The sequence below is a fragment of the Carassius gibelio genome, chromosome B22 (genome assembly GCF_023724105.1).
Source record: "Carassius gibelio isolate Cgi1373 ecotype wild population from Czech Republic chromosome B22, carGib1.2-hapl.c, whole genome shotgun sequence".
NCBI classification, from domain to species: Eukaryota; Metazoa; Chordata; class Actinopteri; order Cypriniformes; family Cyprinidae; genus Carassius; species Carassius gibelio.
The window spans coordinates 41,872,896-41,886,910 of record NC_068417.1 but is presented as its reverse complement, the minus strand read 5'-3'; the positions used below and the strand labels follow the sequence as shown (position 1 = coordinate 41,886,910).

The 14,015-nt window shown below is 39.7% G+C and overlaps 16 non-coding genes and 2 pseudogenes across 16 annotated transcripts; all 18 read right to left on the bottom strand.

Annotated features, from left to right (window-relative positions):
- Nucleotides 1–224: 224 nt before the first annotated feature.
- LOC128004640 (5S ribosomal RNA) lies at nt 225–343 on the bottom strand. The gene has a single exon (XR_008177325.1). It is a non-coding gene; the product is annotated as a 5S ribosomal RNA (ribosomal RNA).
- Nucleotides 344–564: 221 nt separating this feature from the next.
- On the bottom strand, nt 565–683 carry LOC127996715 (5S ribosomal RNA). The gene has a single exon (XR_008169607.1). It is a non-coding gene; the product is annotated as a 5S ribosomal RNA (ribosomal RNA).
- Nucleotides 684–904: 221 nt separating this feature from the next.
- Nucleotides 905–1,023, bottom strand: LOC128003285 (5S ribosomal RNA). The gene has a single exon (XR_008176010.1). It is a non-coding gene; the product is annotated as a 5S ribosomal RNA (ribosomal RNA).
- Nucleotides 1,024–1,244: 221 nt separating this feature from the next.
- LOC128002685 (5S ribosomal RNA) lies at nt 1,245–1,363 on the bottom strand. The gene has a single exon (XR_008175428.1). It is a non-coding gene; the product is annotated as a 5S ribosomal RNA (ribosomal RNA).
- Nucleotides 1,364–1,995: 632 nt separating this feature from the next.
- Nucleotides 1,996–2,114, bottom strand: LOC128003822 (5S ribosomal RNA). Its single transcript, XR_008176536.1, has one exon. It is a non-coding gene; the product is annotated as a 5S ribosomal RNA (ribosomal RNA).
- Nucleotides 2,115–2,335: 221 nt separating this feature from the next.
- Nucleotides 2,336–2,454, bottom strand: LOC127997733 (5S ribosomal RNA). The gene has a single exon (XR_008170594.1). It is a non-coding gene; the product is annotated as a 5S ribosomal RNA (ribosomal RNA).
- Nucleotides 2,455–2,820: 366 nt separating this feature from the next.
- On the bottom strand, nt 2,821–2,939 carry LOC128002721 (5S ribosomal RNA). The gene has a single exon (XR_008175463.1). It is a non-coding gene; the product is annotated as a 5S ribosomal RNA (ribosomal RNA).
- A 221-nt stretch (nt 2,940–3,160) lies between these two features.
- On the bottom strand, nt 3,161–3,279 carry LOC127995057 (5S ribosomal RNA). Its single transcript, XR_008168021.1, has one exon. It is a non-coding gene; the product is annotated as a 5S ribosomal RNA (ribosomal RNA).
- Nucleotides 3,280–3,500: 221 nt separating this feature from the next.
- Nucleotides 3,501–3,609, bottom strand: LOC128006716 (uncharacterized; annotated as a pseudogene).
- A 365-nt stretch (nt 3,610–3,974) lies between these two features.
- LOC127995683 (5S ribosomal RNA) lies at nt 3,975–4,093 on the bottom strand. The gene has a single exon (XR_008168621.1). It is a non-coding gene; the product is annotated as a 5S ribosomal RNA (ribosomal RNA).
- Nucleotides 4,094–4,314: 221 nt separating this feature from the next.
- LOC127995055 (5S ribosomal RNA) lies at nt 4,315–4,433 on the bottom strand. Its single transcript, XR_008168019.1, has one exon. It is a non-coding gene; the product is annotated as a 5S ribosomal RNA (ribosomal RNA).
- A 633-nt stretch (nt 4,434–5,066) lies between these two features.
- Nucleotides 5,067–5,185, bottom strand: LOC128003096 (5S ribosomal RNA). Its single transcript, XR_008175828.1, has one exon. It is a non-coding gene; the product is annotated as a 5S ribosomal RNA (ribosomal RNA).
- Nucleotides 5,186–5,405: 220 nt separating this feature from the next.
- LOC128000940 (5S ribosomal RNA) lies at nt 5,406–5,524 on the bottom strand. The gene has a single exon (XR_008173711.1). It is a non-coding gene; the product is annotated as a 5S ribosomal RNA (ribosomal RNA).
- A 366-nt stretch (nt 5,525–5,890) lies between these two features.
- On the bottom strand, nt 5,891–6,009 carry LOC128002720 (5S ribosomal RNA). The gene has a single exon (XR_008175462.1). It is a non-coding gene; the product is annotated as a 5S ribosomal RNA (ribosomal RNA).
- A 221-nt stretch (nt 6,010–6,230) lies between these two features.
- On the bottom strand, nt 6,231–6,349 carry LOC128003454 (5S ribosomal RNA). Its single transcript, XR_008176178.1, has one exon. It is a non-coding gene; the product is annotated as a 5S ribosomal RNA (ribosomal RNA).
- Nucleotides 6,350–10,671: 4,322 nt separating this feature from the next.
- On the bottom strand, nt 10,672–10,790 carry LOC127995578 (5S ribosomal RNA). The gene has a single exon (XR_008168520.1). It is a non-coding gene; the product is annotated as a 5S ribosomal RNA (ribosomal RNA).
- Nucleotides 10,791–11,156: 366 nt separating this feature from the next.
- LOC128006667 (uncharacterized) lies at nt 11,157–11,275 on the bottom strand (annotated as a pseudogene).
- A 499-nt stretch (nt 11,276–11,774) lies between these two features.
- Nucleotides 11,775–11,893, bottom strand: LOC127995567 (5S ribosomal RNA). The gene has a single exon (XR_008168509.1). It is a non-coding gene; the product is annotated as a 5S ribosomal RNA (ribosomal RNA).
- Nucleotides 11,894–14,015: the final 2,122 nt, after the last annotated feature.

Here is a 14,015-nt window from a genome sequence, read left to right as displayed (position 1 = left end):
CCTGCTAAGATTCAGAGATCGGGCATTGAATCTTTTTTTTTTTTTTTTAATGAAAGATTATTATATAATTCGTGAAATTTTCCAAAAAGATTAAAGCACCTGGTATTCCCAGGCAGTCTCCCATCCATGTACTAACCAGGCCCAAACCTGCTAATATTCAGAGATCGGGCATTGACTATATTTTTTGGCAAAATTATTATATACTAAGTGAAAAATGTCCAAAAAGCTTACAGCACCTGGTATACCCAGGCGGGCTCCCATCCAAGTACTAACCAGGCCCAAACCTGCTTAGCTTCCAAGATCAGACGAGATCGGGCATAGCCAGGTTGGTATGGCCGTAAGCGAAGTCTGCTGCAAAGAGAGGGCTATTTAAAGAACAGCCAATCTTATCGCCAGTACATTATATAAGTAGGAAAGAAAACCCAAAAGCTTAAAGCACCTGGTATTCCTAGGCAGTCTCTCATAAAAGTACTAACCAGACCTAAACCTGCTAAGATTCAGAGATCGGGCATTGACTCTATTTTTTGGCAAAATTATTAAAAACTAAGTGAAAAATGTCCAAAAAGCTTACAGCACCTGGTATTCCCAGGCGGTCTCCCATCCAAGTACTAACCAGGCCCAAACCTGCTTAGCTTCCGAGATCAGACGAGATCGGACATAGCCAGGTTGGTATGGCCGTAAGCGAAGTCTGCTGCAAAGAGAGGGCTATTTAAAGACCAGCCAATCTTATCGCCAGTACATTATATAAGTAGGAAAGAAAACCCAAAAGCTTAAAGCACCTGGTATTCCTAGGCAGTCTCTCATAAAAGTACTAACCAGACCTAAACCTGCTAAGATTCAGAGATCGGGCATTGACTCTATTTTTTGGCAAAATTATTAAAAACTAAGAGAAAAATGTCCAAAAAGCTTACAGCACCTGGTATTCCCAGGCGGTCTCCCATCCAAGTACTAACCAGGCCCAAACCTGCTTAGCTTCAGAGATCAGACGAGATCGGACATAGCCAGGTTGGTATGGCCGTAAGCGAAGTCTGCTGCAAAGAGAGGGCTATTTAAAGACCAGCCAATCTTATCGCCAGTACATTATATAAGTAGGAAAGAAAACCCAAAAGCTTAAAGCACCTGGTATTCCTAGGCAGTCTCTTATAAAAGTACTAACCAGACCTAAACCTGCTAAGATTCAGAGATCGGGCATTGACTCTATTTTTTGGCAAAATTATTAAAAACTAAGAGAAAAATGTCCAAAAAGCTTACAGCACCTGGTATTCCCAGGCGGTCTCCCATCAAAGTACTAAACAGGCCCAAACCTGCTTAGCTTCAGAGATCAGACGAGATCAGGCATAGCCAGGTTGGTATGGCCGTAAGCGAAGACTGCTGCAAAGAGAGGGCTATTTAAAGACCAGCCAATCTAATCGCCAGTACATTATATAAGTAGGAAAGAAAACCCAAAAGCTAAAAGCACCTGGTATTCCTAGGCAGTCTCTCATCAAAGTACTAACCAGACCTAAACCTGCTAAGATTCAGAGATCAGGCATTGAATCTTTTTTTTTTTTTTAATGAAAGATTATTATATAATTCGTGAAATTTTCCAAAAAGATTAAAGCACCTGGTATTCCCAGGCAGTCTCCCATCCATGTACTAACCAGGCCCAAACCTGCTAATATTCAGAGATCGGGCATTGACTCTATTTTTTGGAAAAATTATTATATACTAAGTGAAAAATGTCCAAAAAGCTTACAGCACCTGGTATTCAATCAATCAATTAATCACCTTTATTTATATAGTGCTTTAAACAAAATACATTGCGTCAAAGCACTGAACAACATTCATTAGGAAAACAGTGTCTCAATAATGCAAAATTATAATTAAAGGCAGTATATTCCCAGGCAGTCTCCCATCCATGTACTAAACAGGCCCAAACCTGCTAATATTCAGAGATCAGGCACTGACTCTATTTTTTGGCAAAATTATTATATACTAAGTGAAAAATGTCCAAAAAGCTTACAGCACCTGGAATTCCCAGGCGGTCTCCCATCCAAGTACTAACCAGGCCCAAACCTGCTTAGCTTCCGAGATCAGACAAGATCGGACATAGCCAGGTTGGTATGGCCATAAGCGAAGTCTGCTGCAAAGAGAGGGGTATTTAAAGACCAGCCAATCTTATCGCCAGTACATTATATAAGTAGGAAAGAAAACCCAAAAGCTTAAAGCACCTGGTATTCCTAGGCAGTCTCTCATAAAAGTACTAACCAGACCTAAACCTGCTAAGATTCAGAGATCGGGCATTGACTCTATTTTTTGGCAAAATTATTAAAAACTAAGAGAAAAATGTCCAAAAAGCTTACAGCACCTGGTATTCCCAGGCGGTCTCCCATCCAAGTACTAACCAGGCCCAAACCTGCTTAGCTTCAGAGATCAGACGAGATCAGGCATAGCCAGGTTGGTATGGCCGTAAGCGAAGACTGCTGCAAAAAGAGGGCTATTTAAAGACCAGCCAATCTAATCGCCAGTACATTATATAAGTAGGAAAGAAAACCCAAAAGCTAAAAGCACCTGGTATTCCTAGGCAGTCTTTCATCAAAGTACTAACCAGACCTAAACCTGCTAAGATTCAGAGATCGGGCATTGAATCTTTTTTTTTTTTTTTAATGAAAGATTATTATATAATTCGTGAAATTTTCCAAAAAGATTAAAGCACCTGGTATTCCCAGGCAGTCTCCCATCCATGTACTAACCAGGCCCAAACCTGCTAATATTCAGAGATCGGGCATTGACTCTATTTTTTGGCAAAATTATTATATACTAAGTGAAAAATGTCCAAAAAGCTTACAGCACCTGGTATACCCAGGCGGGCTCCCATCCAAGTACTAACCAGGCCCAAACCTGCTTAGCTTCCGAGATCAGACGAGATCGGGCATAGCCAGGTTGGTATGGCCGTAAGCAAAGTCTGCTGCAAAGAGAGGGCTATTTAAAGAACAGCCAATCTTATCGCCAGTACATTATATAAGTAGTAAAGAAAACCCAAAAGCTTAAAGCACCTGGTATTCCTAGGCAGTCTCTAATAAAAAAACTAACCAGACCTAAACCTGCTAAGATTCAGAGATCGGGCATTGACTCTATTTTTTGGCAAAATTATTATAAACTAAGTGAAAAATGTCCAAATAGTTTACAGCACCTGGTATTCCCAGGCGGTCTCCCATCCAAGTACTAACCAGGCCCAAACCTGCTTAGCTTCCGAGATCGGACGAGATCGGGCATAGCCAGGTTGGTATGGCCGTAAGCGAAGTCTGTTGCAAAGAGAGGGCTATTTAAAGACCAGCCAATCTTATCGCCAGTACATTATATAAGTAGGAAAGAAAACCCAAAAGCTTAAAGCACCTGGTATTCCTAGGCAGTCTCTCATAAAAGTACTAACCAGACCTAAACCTGCTAAGATTCAGAGATCGGGCATTGACTCTATTTTTTTGCAAAATTATTAAAAACTAAGAGAAAAATGTCCAAAAAGCTTACAGCACCTGGTATTCCCAGGCGGTCTCCCATCCAAGTACTAACCAGGCCCAAACCTGCTTAGCTTCAGAGATCAGGCATAGCCAGGTTGGTATGGCCGTAAGCGAAGACTGCTGCAAAGAGAGGGCTATTTAAAGACCAGCCAATCTAATCGCCAGTACATTATATAAGTAGGAAAGAAAACCCAAAAGCTAAAAGCACCTGGTATTCCTAGGCAGTCTCTCATCAAAGTACTAACCAGACCTAAACCTGCTAAGATTCAGAGATCAGGCATTGAATCTTTTTTTTTTTTTTAATGAAAGATTATTATATAATTCGTGAAATTTTCCAAAAATATTAAAGCACCTGGTATTCCCAGGCAGTCTCCCATCCATGTACTAACCAGGCCCAAACCTGCTAATATTCAGAGATCGGGCATTGACTCTATTTTTTGGCAAAATTATTATATACTAAGTGAAAAATGTCCAAAAAGCTTACAGCACCTGGTATTCCCAGGCGGTCTCCCATCCAAGTACTAACCAGGCCCAAACCTGCTTAGCTTCCGAGATCAGACGAGTTCGGGCATAGCCAGGTTGGTATGGCCGTAAGCGAAGTCTGCTGCAAAGAGAGGGCTATTTAAAGAACAGCCAATCTTATCGCCAGTACATTATATAAGTAGTAAAGAAAACCCAAAAGCTTAAAGCACCTGGTATTCCTAGGCAGTCTCTAATAAAAAAACTAACCAGACCTAAACCTGCTAAGATTCAGAGATCGGGCATTGACTCTATTTTTTGGCAAAATTATTATAAACTAAGTGAAAAATGTCCAAATAGTTTACAGCACCTGGTATTCCCAGGCGGTCTCCCATCCAAGTACTAACCAGGCCCAAACCTGCTTAGCTTCCGAGATCGGACGAGATCGGGCATAGCCAGGTTGGTATGGCCGTAAGCGAAGTCTGTTGCAAAGAGAGGGCTATTTAAAGACCAGCCAATCTTATCGCCAGTACATTATATAAGTAGGAAAGGAAGCCCAAAAGCTTAAAGCACCTGGTATTCCTAGGCAGTCTCTCATCAAAGTACTAACCAGACCTAAACCTGCTAAGATTCAGAGATCGGGCATTGACTCTTTTTTTTTTTTTTTTAATGAAAGATTATTATATAATTCGTGAAATTTTCCAAAAAGATTAAAGCACCTGGTATTCCCAGGCTGTCTCCCATCCATGTACTAACCAGGCCCAAACCTGCAAATATTCAGAGATCGGGCATTGACTTTTTTTTTGGCAAAATTATTATATACTAAGTGAAAAATGTCCAAAAAGCTTACAGCACCTGGTATTCAATCAATCAATCAATCACCTTTATTTATATAGTGCTTTAAACAAAATACATTGCGTCAAAGCACTGAACAACATTCATTAGGAAAACAGTGTCTCAATAATGCAAAATTATAATTAAAGGCAGTATATTCCCAGGCAGTCTCCCATCCATGTACTCAACAGGCCCAAACCTGCTAATATTCAGAGATCAGGCACTGACTCTATTTTTTGGCAAAATTATTATATACTAAGTGAAAAATGTCCAAAAAGCTTACAGCACCTGGAATTCCCAGGCGGTCTCCCATCCAAGTACTAACCAGGCCCAAACCTGCTTAGCTTCCGAGATCAGACAAGATCGGACATAGCCAGGTTGGTATGGCCGTAAGCGAAGTCTGCTGCAAAGAGAGGGCTATTTAAAGACCAGCCAATCTTATCGCCAGTACATTATATAAGTAGGAAAGAAACCCAAAAGCTTAAAGCACCTGGTATTCCCAGGCAGTCTCTCATAAAAGTACTAACCAGACCTAAACCTGCTAAGATTCAGAGATCGGGCATTGACTCTATTTTTTGGCAAAATTATTAAAAACTAAGAGAAAAATGTCCAAAAAGCTTACAACACCTGGTATTCCCAGGCGGTCTCCCATCCAAGTACTAACCAGGCCCAAACCTGCTTAGCTTCAGAGATCAGACGAGATCAGGCATAGCCAGGTTGGTATGGCCGTAAGCGAAGACTGCTGCAAAGAGAGGGCTATTTAAAGACCAGCCAATCTAATCGCCAGTACATTATATAAGTAGGAAAGAAAACCCAAAAGCTAAAAGCACCTGGTATTCCTAGGCAGTCTCTCATCAAAGTACTAACCAGACCTAAACCTGCTAAGATTCAGAGATCGGGCATTGACTCTTTTTTTTTTTTTTTAATGAAAGATTATTATATAATTCGTGAAATTTTCCAAAAAGATTAAAGCACCTGGTATTCCCAGGCAGTCTCCCATCCATGTACTAACCAGGCCCAAACCTGCTAATATTCAGAGATCGGGCATTGACTATATTTTTTGGCAAAATTATTATATACTAAGTGAAAAATGTCCAAAAAGCTTACAGCACCTGGTATACCCAGGCGGGCTCCCATCCAAGTACTAACCAGGCCCAAACCTGCTTAGCTTCCGAGATCAGACGAGATCGGGCATAGCCAGGTTGGTATGGCCGTAAGCGAAGTCTGCTGCAAAGAGAGGGCTATTTAAAGAACAGCCAATCTTATCGCCAGTACATTATATAAGTAGGAAAGAAAACCCAAAAGCTTAAAGCACCTGGTATTCCTAGGCAGTCTCTCATAAAAGTACTAACCAGACCTAAACCTGCTAAGATTCAGAGATCGGGCATTGACTCTATTTTTTGGCAAAATTATTATATACTAAGTGAAAAATGTCCAAAAAGCTTACAGCACCTGGTATTCCCAGGCAGTCTCCCATCCAAGTACTAACCAGGCCCAAACCTGCTTAGCTTCCGAGATCAGACGAGATTGGGCATAGCCAGGTTGGTATGGCCGTAAGCGAAGTCTGCTGCAAAGAGTGCTGCTGAAGAAGTGGTGCTGCTCTTCTGTCTAGAAATATGGCAAATAGTCTTAGTGTTTATACTTGACTAACTGGGGCACAGGTCAGGAAGCAGACAGACTGGCTAAACCGACCGTCTGCTAGCTGCCTCCCGTCACAGAGGTCAGTTAATTCTCAGCACATAGAGACTCTTTCACCTAGATATCACACTATAGAGACTGTGTCTGTTCCCCGAACTAGAAAATACAAAAAATGTCCAAACCAAGTTAAGGTTAACAATTTAATTGAGGTTCAACAAATAAAAAACAAATGCAATATGGATAAACAAATGATGAAGATTGGCTTATTGAATATCAGATCCATTTCTACAAAAACACTTTTTGTAAATAATATGATAACTGATCATAATATAGATGTGCTCTGTTTGACAGAAACTTGGCTAAAACCTGATGATTACATTATTTTAAATGAGTCCACCCCCCAAGATTACTGTTATAAACATGAGCCGCGTTTTAAAGGCAAAGGGGGAGGAGTTGCTTCAATTTATAACAACGTTTTTAGGATTTCTCAGAGGGCAGGCTTCAAGTATAACTCGTTTGAAGTAATGGTGCTTCATATAACATTATACAGAGAAACCAATGTTAATGATAAATCCCCTGTTATGTTTGTACTGGCTACTGTATACAGGCCACCAGGGCACCATACAGACTTTATTAAAGAGTTTGGTGATTTTTTTTTTTGGTGATGCAGATAAAGTCTTAATAGTTGGTGATTTTAATATCCATGTCGATAATGAAAAAGACGCATTGGGATCAGCATTTATAGACATTCTGAACTCTATTGGTGTTAGACAACATGTTTCAGGACCTACTCATTGTCGAAATCATACTCTAGATTTAATACTGTCACATGGAATTGATGTTGATAGTGTTGAAATTATTCAGCCAAGTGATGATATCTCAGATCATTATTTAGTTCTGTGTAAACTTCATATAGCCAAAATTGTAAATTCTACTTCTTGTTACAAGTATCGAAGAACCATCACTTCTACCACAAAAGACTGCTTTTTAAGTTATCTTCCTGATGTATCCAAATTCCTTAGCATATCCAAAACCTCAGAACAACTTGATGATGTAACAGAAACTATGGACTCTCTCTTTTCTAGCACTTTAAATACAGTTGCTCCTTTACGCTTAAGGAAGGTTAAGGAAAACAGTTTGACACCATGGTATAATGAGCATACTCGCACCCTAAAGAGAGCAGCCCGAAAAATGGAGCGCAGCTGGAGGAAAACAAAACTAGAGGTATTTCGTATTGCTTGGCGGGAAAGTAGCATATCCTATAGAAAAGCATTAAAACCTGCTAGATCTGATTACTTTTCTTCTCTTTTAGAAGAAAACAAACATAACCCCAGGTATTTATTCAATACAGTGGCTAAATTAACGAAAAATAAAGCCTCAACAAGTGTTGACATTTCCCAACACCACAACAGTAATGACTTTATGAACTACTTTACTTCTAAAATCGATACTATTAGAGATAAAATTGCAACCATTCAGCCGTCAGCTACCGTATCACATCAGACAGTGCACTATAGACCCCCTGAGGAACAGTTCCACTCATTCTCTACTATAGGAGAGGAAGAATTGTATAAACTTGTTAAATCATTTAAACCAACAACATGTATGTTAGACCCTATACCATCTAAGCTCTTAAAAGAGGTGCTTCCAGAAGTCATAGGTCCTCTTCTGACTATTATTAATTCCTCATTGTCATTAGGATATGTCCCCAAAACCTTCAAACTGGCTGTTATTAAGCCTCTCATAAAAAAAGCCACAACTTGACCCCAGAGAACTTGTTAGTTATAGACCAATCTCGAATCTCCCTTTTCTGTCCAAGATACTAGAAAAGGTGGTATCCTCACAATTATATTCCTTCTTAGAGAATAATGGTATATGTGAGGATTTCCAGTCAGGATTTAGACCGTATCATAGTACTGAGACTGCTCTCCTTAGAGTTACAAATGATCTGCTCTTATCATCTGATCGTGGGTGTATCTCTCTATTAGTTTTATTGGATCTTAGTGCTGCGTTTGACACAATTGACCACAACATTCTTTTGCACAGACTTGAACACTTTGTTGGCATCAGTGGAAGTGCATTAGCATGGTTTAAATCGTACTTATATGACCGCCATCAGTTCGTAGCAGTGAATGAAGATGTATCATATCGATCACAAGTGCAGTATGGAGTACCTCAAGGCTCAGTACTAGGGCCGCTGCTCTTCACGCTTTATATGTTACCCTTGGGAGATATCATCAGGAAACATGGTGTTAGCTTTCACTGTTATGCTGATGATACGCAGCTCTATATTTCCTCGCAGCCTGGTGAAACACACCAATTTGAAAAACTAATGGAATGCATAGTCGATATAAAAAATTGGATGACGAGTAATTTCTTACTGCTAAATTCAGAAAAAACAGAGGTGTTAATCATAGGGCCTAAAAACTCTGCTTGTAATAACCTAGAACACTGTCTAAGACTTGATGGTTGCTCTGTCAATTCTTCGTCATCAGTTAGGAACCTAGGTGTGCTACTTGATCGCAATCTTTCCTTAGAAAGACACGTTTCTAGCATTTGTAAAACTGCATTTTTCCATCTAAAAAATATATCTAAATTACGGCCTATGCTCTCAATGTCAAATGCAGAAATTTTAATCCATGCATTTATGACTTCAAGGTTAGACTATTGTAATGCTTTATTGGGTGGTTGTTCTGCACGCTTGGTAAACAAACTACAGCTAGTCCAAAATGCAGCAGCAAGAGTTCTTACTAGAACCAGGAAGTATGACCATATTAGCCCGGTCCTGTCCACACTGCACTGGCTCCCTATCAAACATCGTATAGATTTTAAAATATTGCTTATTACTTATAAAGCCCTGAAGGGTTTAGCACCTCAGTATTTGAATGAGCTCCTTTTACATCATACTCCTCTCCGTCCGCTACGTTCTCAAAACTCAGGCAATTTGATAATACCTAGAATATCAAAATCAACTGCGGGCGGCAGATCCTTTTCCTATTTGACGCCTAAACTCTGGAATAACCTACCTAACATTGTTCGGGAGGCAGACACACTCTTGCAGTTTAAATCTAGATTAAAGACCCATCTCTTTAACCTGGCATACACATAACATACTAATATGCTTTTAATATCCAAATCTGTTAAAGGATTTTTAGGCTGCATTAATTAGGTAAACCGGAACCGGAAACACTTCACATAACACCGTACTTTCTACATCATTAGAAGAATGGCATCTACGCTAATATTTGTCTGTTTCTCTCTTGTTCCGAGGTCACCGTGGCCACAAGATCCAGTCTGTGTCCAGATCAGAGGGTCACTGCAGTCACCCGGATCCAGTACGTATCCAGACCAGATGGTGGATCAGCACCTAGAAAGGACCTCTACTGCCCTGAAAGACAGCGGAGACCAGGACAACTAGAGCCCCAGATACAGATCCCCTGTAAAGACCTTGTCTCAGAGGAGCACCAGGACAAGACCACAGGAAACAGATGATTCTTCTGCACAATCTGACTTTGCTGCAGCCTGGAATTGAACTACTGGTTTTCGTCTGGTCAGAGGAGAACTGACCCCCCAACTGAGCCTGGTTTCTCCCAAGGTTTTTTTCTCCATTCTGTCACCGATGGAGTTTCGGTTCCTTGCCGCTGTCGCCTCTGGCTTGCTTAGTTGGGGTCACTTCATCTACAGCGATATCATTGACTTGATTGCAAATAAAAACAGACACTATTTCAACTGAACAGAGATGACATAGCTGAATTCAATGATGAACTGCCTTTAACTATCATTTTGCATTATTGAGACACTGTTTTCCAAATGAATGTTGTTCAGTGCTTTGACGCAATGTATTTTGTTTAAAGCACTATATAAATAAAGGTGATTGATTGATTGAAGAGAGGGCTATTTAAAGAACAGCCAATCTTATCGCCAGTACATTATATAAGTAGGAAAGAAAACCCAAAAGCTTAAAGCACCTGGTATTCCTAGGCAGTCTCTCATAAAAGTACTAACCAGACCTAAACCTGCTAAGATTCAGAGATCGGGCATTGACTCTTTTTTTTTTTTTTTTTTTTAATGAAAGATTATTATATAATTCGTGAAATTTTCCAAAAAGATTAAAGCACCTGGTATTCCCAGGCAGTCCCCCATCCATGTACTAACCAGGCCCAAACCTGCTAATATTCAGAGATCAGGCATTGACTCTATTTTTTGGCAAAATTATTATAAACTAAGTGAAAAATGTCCAAAAAGCTTACAGCACCTGGTATTCCCAGGCGGTCTCCCATCCAAGTACTAACCAGGCCCAAACCTGCTTAGCTTCCGAGATCAGACGAGATCGGGCATAGCCAGGTTGGTATGGCCGTAAGCGAAGTCTGCTGCAAAGAGAGGGCTATTTAAAGACCAGCCAACCTTATCGCCAGTACATTATAGAAGTAGGAAAGAAAACCCAAAAGCTTAAAGCACCTGGTATTCCTAGGCAGTCTCTCATCAAAGTACTAACCAGACCTAAACCTGCTAAGATTCAGAGATCGGGCATTGACTCTATTTTTTGGCAAAATTATTATATACTAAGTGAAAAATGTCCAAAAGCTTACAGCACCTGGTATTCCCAGGCAGTCTCCAATCCATGTACTAACCAGACCTAAACCTGCTAAGATTCAGAGATCGGGCATTGACTCTTTTTTTTTTTTTTTTAATGAAAGATTATTATATAATTCGTGAAATTTTCCAAAAAGATTAAAGCACCTGGTATTCCCAGGCAGTCTCCCATCCATGTACTAACCAGGCCCAAACCTGCTTAGCTTCCGAGATCAGACAAGATCGGGCATAGCCAGGTTGGTATGGCCGTAAGCGAAGTCTGCTGCAAAGAGAGGGCTATTTAAAGAACAGCCAATCTTATCGCCAGTACATTATATAAGTAGGAAAGAAAACCCAAAAGCTTAAAGCACCTGGTATTCCTAGGCAGTCTCTCATAAAAGTACTAACCAGACCTAAACCTGCTAAGATTCAGAGATCGGGCATTGACTCTTTTTTATTTTTTAATGAAAGATTATTATATAATTCGTGAAATTTTCCAAAAAGATTAAAGCACCTGGTATTCCCAGGCAGTCTCCCATCCATGTACTAAGCAGGCCCAAACCTGCTAATATTCAGAGATCGGCATTGACTCTATTTTTTGGCAAAATTATTATATACTAAGTGAAAAATGTCCAAAAAGCTTACAGCACCTGGTATTCCCAGGCAGTCTCCCATCCATGTACTAACCAGGCCCAAACCTGCTAATATTCAGAGATCGGCATTGACTCTATTTTTTGGCAAAATTATTATATACTAAGTGAAAAATTTCCAAAAAGCTTACAGCACCTGGTATTCCCAGGCGGTCTCCCATCCAAGTACTAACCAGGCCCAAACCTGCTTAGCTTCCGAGATCAGACGAGATCGGGCATAGCCAGGTTGGTATGGCCGTAAGCAAAGTCTGCTGCAAAGAGTGCTGCTGAAGAAGTGGTGCTGCTCTTCTGTCTAGAAATATGGCAAATAGTCTTAGTGTTTATACTTGACTAACTGGGGCCCAGGTCAGGAAGCAGACAGACTGGCTAAACCGACCGTCTGCTAGCTGCCTCCCGTCACAGAGGTCAGTTAATTCTCAGCACATAGAGACTCTTTCACCTAGATATCACACTATAGAGACTGTGTCTGTTCCCCGAACTAGAAAATACAAAAAAAATGTCCAAACCAAGTTAAGGTTAACAATTTAATTGAGGTTCAACAAATAAAAAACAAATGCAATATGGATAAACAAATGATAAAGATTGGCTTATTGAATATCAGATCCATTTCTACGAAAACACTTTTTGTAAATAATATGTTAACTGATCATAATATAGATGTGCTCTGTTTGACAGAAACTTGGCTAAAACCTGATGATTACATTATTTTAAATGAGTCCACCCCCCAAGATTACTGTTATAAACATGAGCCGCGTTTAAAAGGCAAAGGGGGAGGAGTTGCTTCAATTTATAACAACGTTTTTAGGATTTCTCAGAGGGCAGGCTTCAAGTATAACTCGTTTGAAGAAATGGTGCTTCATATAACATTATCCAGAGAAACCAATGTTAATGATAAATCCCCTGTTATGTTTGTACTGGCTACTGTATACAGGCCACCAGGGCACCATACAGACTTTATTAAAGAGTTTGGTGATTTTACATCCGAGTTAGTTCTGGCTGCAGATAAAGTCTTAATAGTTGGTGATTTTAATGTCCATGTCGATAATGAAAAAGACGCATTGGGATCAGCATTTATAGACATTCTGAACTCTATTGGTGTTAGACAACATGTTTCAGGACCTACTCATTGTCGAAATCATACTCTAGATTTAATACTGTCACATGGAATTGATGTTGATAGTGTTGAAATTATTCAGCCAAGTGATGATATCTCAGATCATTATTTAGTTCTGTGTAAACTTCATATAGCCAAAATTGTAAATTCTACTTCTTGTTACAAGTATCGAAGAACCATCACTTCTACCACAAAAGACTGCTTTTTAAGTTATCTTCCTGATGTATCCAAATTCCTTAGCATATCCAAAACCTCAGAACAACTTGATGATGTAACAGAAACTATGGACTCTCTCTTTTCTAGCACTTTAAATACAGTTGCTCCTTTACGCTTAAGGAAGGTTAAGGAAAACAGTTTGACACCATGGTATAATGAGCATACTCGCACCCTAAAGAGAGCAGCCCGAAAAATGGAGCGCAGCTGGAGGAAAACAAAACTAGAGGTATTTCGTATTGCTTGGCGGGAAAGTAGCATATCCTATAGAAAAGCATTAAAACCTGCTAGATCTGATTACTTTTCTTCTCTTTTAGAAGAAAACAAACATAACCCCAGGTATTTATTCAATACAGTGGCTAAATTAACGAAAAATAAAGCCTCAACAAGTGTTGACATTTCCCAACACCACAACAGTAATGACTTTATGAACTACTTTACTTCTAAAATCGATACTATTAGAGATAAAATTGCAACCATTCAGCCGTCAGCTACCGTATCACATCAGACAGTGCACTATAGACCACCTGAGGAACAGTTCCACTCATTCTCTACTATAGGAGAGGAAGAATTGTATAAACTTGTTAAATCATTTAAACCAACAACATGTATGTTAGACCCTATACCATCTAAGCTCTTAAAAGAGGTGCTTCCAGAAGTCATAGGTCCTCTTCTGACTATTATTAATTCCTCATTGTCATTAGGATATGTCCCCAAAACCTTCAAACTGGCTGTTATTAAGCCTCTCATAAAAAAGCCACAACTTGACCCCAGAGAACTTGTTAGTTATAGACCAATCTCGAATCTCCCTTTTCTGTCCAAGATACTAGAAAAGGTGGTATCCTCACAATTATATTCCTTCTTAGAGAATAATGGTATATGTGAGGATTTCCAGTCAGGATTTAGACCGTATCATAGTACTGAGACTGCTCTCCTTAGAGTTACAAATGATCTGCTCTTATCATCTGATCGTGGGTGTATCTCTCTATTAGTTTTATTGGATCTTAGTGCTGCGTTTGACACAATTGACCACAACAT